The sequence below is a fragment of the Leuciscus leuciscus genome, assembly GCF_965113295.1.
Source record: "Leuciscus leuciscus genome assembly, chromosome: 12".
Lineage (NCBI taxonomy): Eukaryota > Metazoa > Chordata > Actinopteri > Cypriniformes > Leuciscidae > Leuciscus > Leuciscus leuciscus.
In genome coordinates, this window is record NC_138736.1 from 23,853,576 (window position 1) to 23,868,730 (window position 15,155).

The 15,155-nt window shown below is 39.5% G+C and overlaps 1 protein-coding gene across 3 annotated transcripts in view; it reads right to left on the reverse strand.

The window, feature by feature from the left end:
- Positions 1 to 15,155, reverse strand: part of LOC309511481 (oxysterol-binding protein-related protein 7-like) — a 116,577-nt gene that overhangs the window by 11,859 nt on the left and 89,563 nt on the right. The gene's annotated exons all lie outside the window — the stretch shown is intronic.

Here is a 15,155-nt window from a genome sequence, read left to right on the forward strand (position 1 = left end):
TGAGACACAATTGGCTTGAGGGAGGAAAGAGTTGAAACCCTCAGTGTGGCTTGAAGATGCTCATCAGCAAGTCTGGACCTGTACTTTGACTTATTGAAGTTCATGGTGGAGAAGAGCTTTTCACATAGATATGTGCTCCCAAAAAGGCACATGGTCCGCTTGAACATCCTGGAGAGCTCAGGGAAGGTGGGTGGCGATTCTCTCAAAAAATGTCCAAGCTTGTCTGCATTTCCACTCACCTCCCTGAACTTGGCTTTGAGTTCAGAATTGCACTACAGGTCAGTGAGCTCCATTTGAAGTAGAGAGGATAAGGGGTCAGGAAAAATTTGAAAAGTGGCTCTGTGCGTCTTGAAATCTGCAAACCTGCGATCAAATTCCTCCTGTAGCTTCATAATGGCATCAGCATACTTCTCACCACTGAATGGTGTGCCCACATCCATGAGTGCCTTGCATGCTGGAAAATGGCAGAGGTTTGTCTGAGAGAGCTGGGCTTTCGATAACACAAGTTTTGTGGAGAATGCCCTCACATTGTCATAGGCAGCACTCGCAAGCTGCCCCTGGCCTTGTAACTTTACAGTACATTCAGCTCCTGTTTGATGTCAACAAAAGTCCATGAGCCATTTGGGATCACTTAACACAGGAACAGCCATCCCATCCTTATCCCAGGCTTTCCCTTCTGCTCTCAACTCAAAAAACCTCTTCAAGACGTTTCCCCTACTGAGCCAACGTATCTCTGTGAAGTAGAGCACATCCTCATATTCTGACTATTTCGTCCAAAAAGGCGCGGAACTGCCGGTGCTTTAAGCCCCTAGATCTGATATGGTTGATGCATTTCACAACAACAGACATCACATTGTCAAACCTCAGGCATTTGCCTCAAAGGACCTGCTGATGGATAATGCAGTGCAGAGCAATGGCCTCCTCCAAATTCTCCTCTTCCAGTTTTCTTTGAACAAGTGCCACCAGTCCATTTTTCCTTCCTGTCATTGATGGCGCTCTGTCGGTCGTTATTCCAGCAAACCTCTTCCATGACAAACCTGCATCCTCAATAGCGCCACACAGCTGGCGGAATATCTCCTGAGCGGTGGTCTGACCATGCATTGGAATCACAGCAAGCAACTCCTTGATCACTTCAAATTTGTCGTCAACACCACGGACATGTACTGTGAGCTGCGCGGTGTCAGTGTTGTCCGTGCTCTCATCAAGAGCGACTGAGTATGCACAAAAACGTTTGGCTTTCTCATGCAGTTGATCATATATGTTTTCTGACAGGTCAGAAATGTCCTCTGCCACTGTGTTAGCTGAAAGGCTGATGTTGCTAAACTGACCCTTCTTTTCTGGACAGACTTTACTTGCAGCTAGTAACATGCACTTTTTGATGAACTCCTTCCTTGAACGGCTTACCGGCCTTCGCAATCATCTCACTCACTATGTAGCTAGCTTCGACTGCTGCTTCATTCTCTTTCTTTACTTTCTTGAATAAATCTTGTTGCCTCAATAGACATTTTTTAAGATTGGCGGTTCTTTCTCTCATCTCCCTGGTATTTTGCATACTCCTCAGCATGTCTAGTTGAGTAATGACGTCTGATGTTATGTTCCTTGTACACTGCAACTTTCTCTGTGCATATGAGACACGTTGTCACACTGTCTGGTTGGTGTACCCTGGGTGTCCACTAGAGGTCTCTTCCCCATACCGTCACCACCACTTCATGAACTGCATTTCCCATAATCCTTTGTCTGAACTCATCACTGATCATTGCACACAGCTGTTCCCACTCACATTGTTTGTATCTGTCTATTTATACCCTGTCTGTTTCAGTAATTGTCATGGAGTCCTTTTGTTTGATGTCTGATTGCACTTGAGTTCCATTCCTGTTTTGTTTCTTGTTTTTGGACTGTCTTTGTATGGATTTTGACCCTTTGCCTGGCTGGTTTATGATTACGGATTACCCCATTAAACTGCACATGGATCTTACCTTTTTGTGTGCATCTCGGGACACACGTAGGGGTGCCCCTGTGCTCGACAAAAAAATATTCCGTCTTTTCCTGAAATTGCCTGTGCTCGTTGCCAACCTTTCTCTTCACGGCACATTTTGAGAGAGACATGACTGTAACTGGGTGATGGCATATATTTTCCGTCCACTAACGTTGATATTTCCCCAGGTACTTTGCGGTTGGCTATGACAACTATTGACAACAAACACCGCCGGAAGCTGTCACGAGACTATCTGTGGTAGCCCATAAGTGATAAAAAAAAAAAAAAAGCATGGCACATGCACGACTCAGCAAAAAGGTGCGTTTCAGAACAACGGGTGGGCCGCACTAACATTAAACTTTGATGTCAAGTAGGGGGCCACAAAATGTCATCCACGAGTTTAATAATAATAATAATAATAATAATTCTTCATTACATTTATATAGCACTTTTCTAGGTACTCAAAGCGCTTTTACATGAAAGGGGGAATCTCCTCAACCACCACCAATGTGCAGAATCCACTTGGATGATGCGACGGCAGCCATATTGCGCCAGAACGCCCACCACACACCAGCTTACTGGTGGAGAGGAGACAGTGATAAAGCCAATCAGTATATGGGGATGATTAGGAGGCCATGATGGACAAGGGGCAAATTTGGCCAGAATGCCGGGGTTACACCCCTACTCTTTTTCGAAGGACATTCTGGGATTTTTAATGACCACAGAGAGTCAGGACCTCGGTTTAACGTCTCATCCGAAGGACGGTGCTCTTTGACAGTATAGTGTCCCCATCACTACACTGGGGTGTTAGAACCCACACAGACCACAGGGTGAGCACCCCCTACTGGCCTCACTAACACCTCTTCCAGCAGCAACCTGGTTTTCCCAGGAGGTCTCCCCATCCAGGTACTAACCAGGCTCAGCCCTGCTTAGCTGCAGTGAGCAACCAGTCTTGGGCTACAGGGTGATATGGCTGCTGAGTTTGAGACCACTGGTTTAAAATCATACTTATCTGACTGTTATCAGGACTTTTGCTTTTCACCCTGTACATGCTACCCTTAGGAGATATAATTAGGAAGATTGGCATTAGTTTTCACTGTTATGCTGATGCTATTCAGCTCTATATTTCTTCGCGCCCCAACGAAACTTACCAATTCACAAAATTAACGGAATGCATAGCTGATATAAAAAAGTTGGATGACTAGTAATTTCCAACTAAATTAAAAAAAATATTTCTAATATAATATAAAATATAATATAAAATATTTTCTAATTATTGGGCAAAAAACCTCTGCACGTATTAACTTAGAATACTGTCTTACACTTGATGGCTGCTCAGTCACCTCTTCGTTGTCAGTTAGAAATCTGGGTATGCTCTTTGATACCAATCTTTCATTTGAAAGCCACATTTCTGGCATCTGTAAAACTGCATTCTTCCATCTTAAAAATATATCTAAATTACAACATGCTTTCAATAAAAAATGTGGAAGTTAATTAATGCGTTCATGACCCCAAGGCTAGATCATTGTAATGCTTTACTGGGTGGTTGCCCTTCACTCTTAATAAATAAAGTCCAGTTGGTCCAAAACACAGCAGCTAGAGTTCTTACTAGAACCAGGAAGTATGACCATATTAGCCCAGTTCTGTCAATACTGCATTGGCTCCCTATTAAACATTGTAAGTAATCAGCAATATTTTTAAATCTATACAAAGCAGTAAGTGCTTTAGCTCCCCAGTACTTGAGCAAGCTCTTAACACATAGTCCTTCACGTCCATTATAGTCCTGTGATCCCAAAATTCTGGCCAGTTGATAATACCTAGAATATCAAAATCAACTGTTGGCGGTAGATCCTTTTCCTATTTAGTACCTAAACTTTGGAATAGTCTTCCTAGCATTGTTCGAAAAGCAGACACACTCTGCAGTTTAAATCTAGAATAAAAACACATCTCTTTAACCTGGCATACACATAGAACATTATACATAATACATATTCACAGGCAGTGCATTTTCTTTTGTCTTGTCGCTTTTGAATGGTTTAATAGCATTTCCATTAATAATAGAGTGATCATATAATGTAATGCTAGCTAAAGGATGACAGAAAAAAACAGATGCTGCGTTAATTGTATTAAATATTTTAACGCATTAAGCTGGACAAAAATTTATCGCATTTAAGCACTCATTTCGTGTTTTGTGGGACTATGAAGCCCCTTGACATTCCATGTGCATATTTTCATACAGTTATTAACCATAACATATATTACACAAATTTGAGCTTAGGATTTCACAACCTTTAAACCACTATCTTTGCCAATATGCAAACCAGTATCTAGATGGATTACTGAGCTGTTTAATGCATTAACTGCATTAATAAAAATAAAAAAGGTATTAAATGAACAAAGCCAACAAACAAAAATGAATGTACAATGGGGTAAACCGTTACTTAACCTTTTAGGGAATTCAGTCCTAAACTTGTCATTTATAGCCTCAAATGGGTTAAAAAAATCTGACCAAAAATGCTCCCACCGTCCTTAACCAGATTTAAACCCTCTCACAGTCGAACAATAGACAACATGCCCGCACGAAGAACTTTTATAACATTGGGCTATTTAATGTGACTCACGCTCTTCCGTGACAATAGAATACACCGTTCCAATGTCCAGTTATTATGCAACAAAACTGCCTCAAATTTCTCCAAAGACTCCACAAACGCAGTTGCTTCCTCTGGGGTAGTCAATTTCTTTGCTTTACCATCGATCATCACTAGGGCTGCACAATTAATCGCAATTTACATGAAATCGCATTCAAATCAATTTGGCTTATTGCGATTCTGAAATCACAAAGGCTGCAATTATTTTTTTATGCGCAGCTTGTCACTGATGTACGGCTCTGTAAATGCTGCTCCATCTGAAAGCACTGAGTTTGAGTCACTTATAACGTGCATTTGAAAAAGCAACACGTGTCAAACATCTTTCCAAACATAAGCATTTATGAACCTCTTGTCCAACAAAAGACAACATTTAATAACATGCTTTTTCTCCAAACTCACATCATAACGACAGTTGAGCATCCTTCTTAGTTTAAATCTAGACTAAAAACACTCTTTGTAAAAAAAAAAGAAGTTTGATAGCATACACAACACATTATAAACTTAATTCAATGTTAGGCTGCATAGATTAGGTCAGCCGGTACCGGGAACACTCCCCATAAATCCTGATGTACTCGTTACATCATAAGAAGAATGGCGTCTACGCCAATATTAGTCTCTCTGTTTATCCCAAGGTTTACTGCAGTCCACTGGATCCAGGCCGTATCTAGATCTGATGAAGGACGTGCACGTGCACAGGGCTTGCACCTTTTGTAAGGGTTTTCTGTTGGAACAGTGTCGTGTTAGCGTAAGGTAATAACTAATGATCTTTGCAACAGAAGTGAATCAATCAAAACTAACTTTAGCTGGACAATAACTTTATTCTAGAGCTGCTGTAAAGCCAAAACAATTTCTGTCACTTTAAGCTCCTATTATCACTGTAAAGCTGCTTTGAAACAATCTATATTGTTAAAAGCGCTATTTAAATGAAGGTGACTTGACTTCTGTGAGATGTGACTTCTTACACAGAATAAGGCAGTCATGTGTGTTTATAAGTCATATTTAATCAAAGCGTTTCAATCTTGTTTATTCAGCTACAGATAGTATGATGCCCGATAGGGATTTCCTGGAATGATGTGCATTATCGTACTTCCGCGGCTAGGCATATTTGCCGTGTCTGCATGAGAGCACCCTCTGGCGTTCAGACAGAGCAGCATTTACACAGCATTAGCCGTGCTGCACTGACAAGCTGCGTATAAAATAATTGCAGCCTTAGCCAAATCGCGTGCGGTTTCATTGCGATTAATTGTGCAGCCCTAATAAATCACCCTGAGTGTTTCCGGGTATAAAAGTGTGTATTCAAACTTTTCCTTCAGCCATGCCTTGACCTGGTCAAATGCCTTCAGTTTCTTTATCAGTGCTGCTGAAAGGTCATTAACCCTCTGAGGTCGAGAAACGCGCCGACGCGTTTTGCTGGATTTTTTTCACATAGCAGCAACATAAACTTAAATTACTCCGTCATTTATGGTTATACAGAAAAAAGAAATATAAAAAAATAATCTGTGATATTTCTACTTTTGTATGTGTCCACTTACAATCAAATCAAAACATTGTGCTTTTGTAAAATAAAGAAAATAAACAGGGTGTGCGTTCTGCCTCTCCGTCGCGGTGAACTTTTTTTTCTTGAGCACATCTGTAAACTGAAACAAAACTCAGCGAATACTTCTCACACATTTATGAGCCATATACCTTTATGCACATTTAAGTGTGTACTTTTAAATGATCGGATTCAAACTGAAAACAAATATTCTCTGTTTAAGTAATTTGTATAAAACCAACAGGATGTCCAGTATCTCAAACGCTTGCTAATTACTTTTTAATTCGACACGCCCACTCGCGCAAAAGAGATTCATATGCAAATCTCCACATGGAACGCGAACGCCCTCGTTACCTCAAACACAAAACACCAAAACACTTCACAAGTCTCTGCTTTTCGTCGAGTTTAGAAGACACGCTGTGAGCTTACATGGATTTACCTCAGAAGAAGAAGAACGCGATTTGAAGACAAGAAAGATGTAAGGTAAGACATTCTTACTTAGTTTATGGTATTGTTGCATAAACTTCACATTGCAGTTGAACTGTTGCTAGATATATGGTGAATATTATACTATTTAGACCCGTGTTTACTGTTAAATACTGTTTGTGGATATCTGCTCAAACATAGATATGTATAACCATAATGTTTAATATTTTGGAGCGCGATGGCGTTTGAATGTATCATATTTTGGAGTGCGCTGTGCGTTTGAATGTACAGTATCATATTTTGGAGCGCGATTGCGTTTGAAAGGAAAAATGCACCAAACATTAGGCTTTATGTTTTTACTATTATCTCAATTCCATATCATCATAACGAATGGAAACATTTGAAGTAACATATGATAATCAATATATTTTTCTCTAGCGTAGTTGTTCTTGAAATCTTTTGGAAGATTTCATTTATTGTTATTATTATTTTATGCAGCACTGTAGCCTATGCCTACAAGGCACAACAAACCTGGTGTTCATTTTATATTGTTTGAAACCCTTGTGTGTGTGTATTCTGTGAATTTTAAAAAGAAATTTTAACCAGAAAAATCTAAAATCTATTCCCAAAATCGTGCAGCCCTATAGTTTCTCTTGATATCAGTATGTTCACAGTTTTTTCATTTTTTTCTTTTTCTTTCAGGGACCAGATGCAACTGAGTCCTGCTGACTTCAACATTCACATGAGTCTCTGTACATGAACATGGTAAAGTGAAAATCAAACACCTTGGAAATGAAAGGTATGTTTTTAGGAATGGCACAAAGGTCTCTGTCTTTGGATCATTGTTTTCAATGTGCTCTTTTGTCATTTGTATTTTTGGAATGTGTTGTGTTGTAAATAAATCCAAACAATCTAAAAGCCATTCTTTTTTAAATCTCCTCATTCTTTGTGCAAGGTTGCTCTGAATGACAGGGCCTGATCGCTCCTAATAGGGCAGTTAGGGGAGTGTCTTTGTCTTTCTCAGGTGTAAAAAGCTTACATATTCATGAGATGATCACGCCTCTTCGCATATGGCTTTGTCACACAAAACACGTCTTAGAAATTTTAAATCAATATATTGTCTTATCTGAATGAGCAGTCAGGGTGATTTTCACATAGTTTTGGAGCAAATATTCTAGGCTATGTCATACAATTTTCAAAAGTCTTGTGAAGAAATAATCAGTATGGGTTTCATGGCCTTATTTCAGTGAGAATTTTTTTTTGTATTTTCACAAACCACGCATAAATGTTATTATCTCAAAACTACAAACTTTTACATACATGCTGCTGATATATTATTGTAGCAGAGTTTGTGCTGAATACAGTGTAATTAGACTTTAGCCATGAAAATGTCACTAGTAACAGAAAAAAACACAAATGTCAGAGCATGTCAGAACACCTCCAGAGCCCAGAAAACAGCTCAGACCTCAGAGGGTTAAAAAACAATCCTCTGTTGATTTATTATCTCCAACACGCATCTCTACCTCATCTTCCAGACTCATTCTTGTATAAGAAATCAGCCTGTTTACCAAGTTAGCAGGGGCATAAAAGGATAATTGAACAAATTATTACAGGAGCACGACTGAGTAGATTCCAAACACTACAGTGCCATCGCACAAGTTATTTCCCAAAGTTTACAACAAAGCCACCAAATTACCTCTTTGCCAAATTCATCACAAGAACCAGACAAATTCTGCAGCATTATTCAAAAGCAAAATGATTGAATAGATTCTGGTAAATCAGCACATACTGAAATGTGACCTCCAAGTTTTTGATGGAGATATTCTTAACATGTTTTTAAATATTATTTATATGTCAAAGGGGTGTTTTCAATATGCTTTAAGACAAACCATGTGTAAATTCATAAGTCAAAACTGTGGCTGAGTATTTAATCTTTAAAACTGCAATGATCTAAAGAGTCTCAAAAACATGGCTTGAAATCACTGTAGTTTCTGACATAACTACGTTGTAACCAAACATGTACGTGCCGGTGGGCTTTAGCATATCATTAACTATGACCACTCTGAAGCAGTGGAGTCTCAAGAGAAGCCAGGTTATCCCGGCATATGTTTCTGTTGATATGAAAAATCAGGTAGATTTAGCAATATAGCGGGTGTATGATGTATACTACGATGAACTATATACCTTTTTCCACTGACGTTCTGAGATGTTCAAAGCGTTTCTAAGGGTACTGAGGCAGCGGTCTGACTCTGAGATGACAAACAGGAACATGGTTCATGTAACATTAGCAACCCACTATTAGCTGTTTGATAACAGTCAAGCGAAAGGCTAATCATTAATTATAGGTGTGTGTTCGACGTTGTAAAGAGCGATACCATTGTGCAGCGTTTACGGTAAATTGACCTAGTGAATCTCTGAATTGGCGTGAGTGGAGGCTAGGCTAATTAGCATATTCATGGTCCCACGTATACTAAAGGAAGCAAGGGTGTAGAGTTTCATTCAAGTTATTTTAAGACATGAAGAATATTCATTAGTTTAAATATGTAATTTTGGTGATAAAAGTAAAAAAGATCAAATTGAGTTTTAAAGGTATAGTGGAGGATTTTCTTTTTCCGGGTGGATCATCAAGACTATTGGTCCTCCTAATTGTCAATCATTCTGGTGATATGTTTACGTAAGGCCGTCGTACGTGCTCGTCCTTTCTGCGCATGCGCACTTTCAGGTGTATATGTGTGGTGAGCTATGGTTTCAGCCATTCATAGAAGCTCGCCGTTCTCACCGGGTTTTTTCAAAATGTCTGAGGGTCGCAAGAGAAAAAGTGTCTACGAATTGTATGACAAGAAGAGAAAGGCCTCTGAAGAAAGAAACAAGACCAGTGTTTTTGGGAGAATATTTCACACGCTGGCGTGCGCTAAAAGCACAGGTTGGGCTTCCCACTGATGCCTCAGTCGCGAAGTTTCAGGTTTCGACGGGTAAACTTTGGCATGCTATTTGGAGAAATCCATTTAAAATCACTGCTAGTAAAAGTTAATGTAAGCTATGATTAGCGATGCTAGCGTTTAATAGGCGTTCCCTCTCGGGAGCAGGTAGTGTTGCACATGTGCATTTTTTCAAAAAGTGGAGAGGGCGGTTCTTTTCTAAAATTCGGGAAAATCCTCCGCTATACCTTTAAGGGATAAAAGTGACTTCAGGGGGGCTTTAAGTAGTTCCTTTATTCATTCCATTGAACACTTGATTGAAAGCAAAACGAAAAACAACCAGGACACACTTTACTTTTTAATTCAGTACACGAAGGGTCAAGCACAGAAGTTAGTCAAAAACTGTCAACATATGGCTCCAGAGAGAGGTTATTTGAAGCAAAGAGATTGCTTAAACAACATTTTGGAAACGAGTATAACATTTCTTGTACTTCTGTTGAGAAAGTCCTTTCCTGGCCCACACTGAAATCTGAGGACTAACGAGGTTTTGAAGCCTTTGCATTGTTTTTAAGAAGTTGCTGCAATGTCATGAGCAGATGGAATATATGGAAGAATTGAACACTCTAATATGAGAAGCAGTCATGATGCCTCCATACAAGCTTAGGGAAAGGTGGCGCTCAAGAGCATGTGAGATCCAAGAGCAATCTGGCAGAATAAAAATGAGTGATCTGGTCTGTTTTCTTGAAAACTAAGCCAAAGAATTGTCAGATCCAGTGTTTGGAAATATTCAAGACCCTAATGTAAGCAGAACTCAGAAGTCGAAAATGCTAAAACCAAAAGCCAAGGGAAGTTTCGCCGTGAAAGTGGATGTAAAACAAACAGTCAGATGTTCAGCATGTATGCTTGTTCTGCAATGATAATGTGCACGATTAGAAAAAAATTCCTCAGAGAAAAATGCATCTGTGAAACAAAATGTAATGCATTTTGGACAACTGACTAAGGCTGGACACATCAGTAAGGACTCCATAAAACATCTTTCCTGTAATACTTGTTAAACCCAAAGACTATTCAAGCCAAATGGTGAACGCTCCAGTTAAAAGTGCACAGGTGTCTCTTCAGCTGGGTAATTATGCAGGGGCCGGTATGATATATCATCACATACAGTAGATTGCATGTTGTCAATTGTGCCAGTACAAGACAAAAGTGAAGCAAGATAATTCAGACGCATGCCTTAGATCCCGGCAGTTCTGCTACCCTTTGCACAGAGGATCTGATGAACAAGCTCAACATCACAGGTAAAAGTACTAACTTCTTCCTCCGAACAATGAGCCAAGACAAGTCAATGCCCTCTCATATTGTTAAAGGGCTGGAGGTCTCTGCATTGGATAAAACAAGACTTCATTGCGTTTCCAGAGGTATATACTCAAAGAAACATGCCTGTAGACACAAACAACATTCCAACAGAACTTTCAAGATGGCCTTTCCTGGAGGCAATGCAGATTCCCAAAATCAAGTCTCAAGTGGAGTATTGATAGGTAGCAATACTCCAAAAGCCCTTGAACCCTGGGAGATAATCAACAGTCAAGGAGATGGTCCATATGCTGTGAGAACCCTATTGGGGTGAGTTGTCAATGGTCCTCTAAATGTCAGTGATTTTACAGATAACTGTACAGCACTTGTTAATGTCAATGGGATTTCAGTCTCAAATCTTCAATTTTAATGAAAAGGCAGCAGATGGGAAATTGGAAATATCCGTAGAGGACAAAAGATTAATTGAAATATTACAGAATTCAGTAAAGCTGCAAGATGGACACTACAGTCTGAACTTACCATACAAGTTGCAAGACCGTGTTCCATCAAGTTAAAGTGTTCCATCAAGTTAAAGACCAATGTAGACTTACGATTCCTGTGGTGGCCTGAAGGAGATTTCAGTATACCTCCTGCTGAAAAACGCATGCTGGTACATCTCTTTGGAGCAGTATCACCTCCAAGCTGTGCAAATTTTACACTAACACAAACAACTATGGATAAGACCTACTTTCTACCAGAAGTGATTAGCACCGTGGAAAAGAACTTCTATCTTGACGACTATCTGAATTCACTTTCATTAGAAAAGGATGCAGTGTCATTGGTGAAAGACCAATGCTTACATCTGTTTAACAGGAGGATTTCAGCTCACATAATGAAGTGCTATCCAATATCCAAAAGGAAGACAGTGTCTTTGTTTTGATCCAGCTTTCTCATGTCACTTGCTCAATCTAGTGAAAGAGCTCTTGGGTTGTATTGGGTGCACTGAAAACGATCTGTTCAAGTTCAACATAACTCAAGAATAAGCCTTACACCCGCAGACATATACTTTTAATCGTAAGTTCCATCTATGATCCACTTGGTTTCTTGTGCCCCTTTACTCTCTCTGCAAAGCTCATTTTGCAACAACTATGCAAGACCAAACAGAGTTGGGATGAAGATATTCCTCAAACTGCAGTGAGTAAATGGACAAAGTGGCTTGGTGATCTTGAGAAATTGAAAGACTTCAAAGTTGCACGATGTGTGAAGCCAAGCTCCATCGCTTTTTGGATGCAAGCAACCATGGATACGGAATAGTAAGCTATCTAAGAGTGATTGCAGGACAAAACACTGCAAATGTGGCCTTCATGGTAGGCAAAGCAAGAGTTGCTCCTCTCATGCAAACCACTATTCCTCGTTTAGAGCTTACAGCTGCAGTCCTAGCAGTTAGAGTGGATAAAATGTTAAGGAATTGGACCTCAAAAGATCTAGATTTTGGACCAACAGTCAATCATTGTTGAAAGACAATGCAAACGAGTGTCCAAGATTTCACACATTTGTGGCTAACAGGATATCTATCATTAGAGAAAACACAGATGTGTCTCAATAGAGATACATTGGAACTAAACTAAATCCAGCTGATAAGGCAACTAGGGGGAGGAATGCTAGCACATTGGTGAATTGCACAAATTGGATTCATGGAACAGAGTTTCTCTAGATAAAAGAACAAGATTGGCCTCAGAACACAACGACAACAGTTTCTTTTGCGCTCTTTCTAGATGACCCTGAAGTGAAAAAAAGCTGCTGTTGTGTACAACACTGCCATCATACATGGTAAAGATCCCACAGATCAGCTACTAACTTATTTCTCAAGCTGGACTAAGTTGAAAAGAGCAGTGTTATGGTTCCTTAAATTGAAGAGCATCCTTCGTTCATTCTGCCTGGACTTGATGCGTTTGCATTTTGAGATTGGATTGGATCCTTTTCTTTGTTTCACAGGGTACTGACTGAGGGATTGAATGCTCACAAGAAATCATTTAATGCACAGTCCATTACCTTGAATGACCTTTTATTGGCAGAAATAAATACTGTGGTCTTGTGATACTGTCAAAGATAAGCATATGAAGATGAGATTTCAAAACTTTGAAGTGCCTCATCCACTGGAAAATGGATGAATAGATGTAGTAGTCTCTACAAGTTGGACCCCGTATTGGAAGACGGAGTTCTAAGAGTTGGAGGTCAGCTTAGTAAGTCTGCAATGCCAGACGAAATCAAACATCCAATCATTCTTCCAAAGAACCTCCATATTTCCATGTTGATTCTGCAAGATACTGGGCATGGTGGTAGAAATCACATCCAATCACAACTTAGGAAAAGATACTGGGTCATAAATGCCAATTCTGCAGTTCGTAAAATCATATCAAAAGGTGTAACCTGTAGACGCATGAAATTACGTATTGGAGAAAAGATGGGTGATTTACCAGCAGAAAGACTGCATGCATATCTTTCACCATTCAGCAATGTTGAATAGAGTTGCAATGTTGAAGAGTTGATTACTTCAGACCTTTTGAAACAAATCGAGGACGAAGTGTTAAGAAATATGGTGTAATTTTCACCTGTATGTCTAGTAGAGCTGTGCATCAAGAAGTGGCCTACACTTCGGACACTGACTCCTGCATAAATGCCTTAAGACGATTTATCAACAGAAGAGGTAAAGTACAACATATCCACTCTGATAATGGAACTAAATCAAGCGTAGCGTCAGTTCTGGCAGGTCACGTTAGTCAAGCTCACATCAGCTGACTCTCAGCTGATCCACATCTACCTATAGGAATACGACGCCTATCACGGTATTCATATACAAGCTCCTTCAGTATTATCAGCAGCTGTCACTTTTCTCAGGAGCGAATTAAATGGTGAAATTCGGCAGGCAAACCACATCATCTCACAAGGAATCATGCAATCGGGAATTTAGCGAGAGTATTCGCTCCCCACAAGGATTTCACCTCAGATTAATTCAAATTCGTGAACTTGAACATGAGATTTGCCGCACTGATAATAAGCTGCCTGATTTGGAAGTGACCTCAGTCTGCATTGCTACTCGCATCACTGCATTATTGACACAGGACTCGATGTGATTCACTCTCCATTCATCTCTGAAAGTCTTCACAAAGTCAAGTTCCTTTTTAATGCTCATTGCTAAAAGCTATCAGGGTATTGGCAACAATATTGTTGCTAATGCTATAAGTGTGGCTTGGGCTTATCTAACTTAAGCCTGGTTCACACGGGACGATTTTAAAATTGTCGGCCGATTTTCCAAACCTGAGAGACCCCACACACGGGGATAAAAAAATCACGGGTCTAACAGTTTTGGTCGTACAGTGTGTGGTGCACAGCCACACGGCAAAATCAACACATCACACGAACCGATTTGACTCCCGAGCAAAGAGTATAGAAGCCCAAGAGGCGAAACTCTGTTGTGTTATGGGTAACAGTCTGTAGATGGCGCTGCGGAGGCGCGTCCGCCATTATGGACCGAAAGCTGCTGAAATCGTTAGCGCCAGTCAATGGCAAAATCAATGCCTCTTCTCTCACAAAAAGAAAAAAAATACAAAAAAACGTCTCATACACAAATGCACACACAATAGATGGTTCTAATTACTGAGAACTTGGCACCACTTCCATTTTAGTACTGATTGCACATCTTTTTTGTACCTTTCCGCCTGTAATAGGACATTCACAGATTGTTTTTATTCTTGCCATTGAAACGTTCACTGTGTGCACTTTCACTGAAGATGTTGAAAAAACAAGTTGTTAATATTTTTGTGATATTCTATGTAAAAGATTAACTGTCTTTAGAAATGTTCATTTATAATTTTATTTATTTATTTATTTATTTTTCCAAATCATATGGTGATGTTCACTAATTTCAAAATCAACATTTGAATAAATATCTTATTACTGTGTGTCTGCATATATATTATTTCATGAATTTCTGTTATTCATATAACAAGGAAAATGCATAATAGAACATAAATATTGATAGATTAAAGGTTTGCTGTAATTTTATAATTGTATCTTTGCAAACCGTAAGTGGTAGGCTAATGAAGCCGATTCGGTGGGGGACATACCCTTACGAAAAAGTACTATAGGAATCTTATAGTATTTTGGGACAAAATATTATTGTAATCTTATAGGAATACGAGCCGCTATAGTATTTCTATAGTAGTCTTATAGTCCTTCTATAGTAATATTTTGTCCCAAAATACTATTTTCCTAAGGGTAATTAGGCCATGCATAACCAACACATAAACGTAACATTTTCTGCCATGCATAACCAACACATAAACGTAACATTTTCTGTCATT